General features: G+C 39.0%; 1 protein-coding gene across 1 annotated transcript in view; it reads left to right on the forward strand.

Moving 5' to 3' along the window:
• Positions 1–950, forward strand: part of LOC104944906 (insulin receptor substrate 1-B) — a 10,086-nt gene that overhangs the window by 2,581 nt on the left and 6,555 nt on the right. The gene's annotated exons all lie outside the window — the stretch shown is intronic.

Here is a 950-nt window from a genome sequence, read left to right on the forward strand (position 1 = left end):
ACACACACACTCTTTCTCTCTTACACATACACACACAAACAAACAAACACACACACACACACACACACACACACACACACACACACACACACACACACACACACACACACACACACACACACACACACACACACACACCGAACTGCCCGATTACTCCCCCTTTTATTAGTTTTATGATGGAGATGTCCGGTCATGATGTGTGTGTATGTGCTCTGTGTGTTCGGTGTGTTTGTGTCTGTCCGACACCGGCATTTGTTTTTCAAATTACCATGAACAGTAATTTACACACATCTGGCTAACTCCATAGGTGTATGAAAACAAACTGAATAACATTGGTTTTCCGTTTTTTTCCGATAACAAAAAAATGACACCGGTTCTTTTTTTAAACGCTGTGAATATGTTTTTGGATGCATATTTTTTTACATACAATTAGCCTCTGTTCCTACCTGCTGGTGGTGAGTAGATATTAAAATCAGTTAAAATTGACAACTGGTCCGCGATTCTTTTTTAATGTATCTGCCGGTCCTTGGCACAATAAAGGTTGGGAACCCCTGCTGTAGAGCACATGTGTTTAAAAAGCAGGAAATACAAAAAGGAACTCACCTTGTGATAAACTCGCAAGAGAAAATGCATTTGAGCTCCATACTGTTTCAGAAATAATCCTTGATGTGGTTTAGAATAAATTCTGCTGCATAAAACGCCATCCTGTTCTAAACCACATCAAGGATTATTTCTGAAACAGTATGGAGCTCAAATGCATTTTCTCTTGCGAGTTTATCACAAGGTGAGTTCCTTTTTGTATTTCCTGNTTTTGCCAATCCGGTGCTTAAACAAATAGCTCTAGACCACTGGCCGACATGTCCTTAAAATGATGTCCGAGTTTGAAATATATCTCAAATAATGTATGCACTGCCATTTCCAAACATAAACATAACAGTCTGAAATCAAAC

Source organism: Notothenia coriiceps, unplaced genomic scaffold (assembly GCF_000735185.1).
Source record: "Notothenia coriiceps isolate Sejong01 unplaced genomic scaffold, NC01 NC01_scaffold00000151, whole genome shotgun sequence".
Taxonomy (NCBI): Eukaryota; Metazoa; Chordata; class Actinopteri; order Perciformes; family Nototheniidae; genus Notothenia; species Notothenia coriiceps.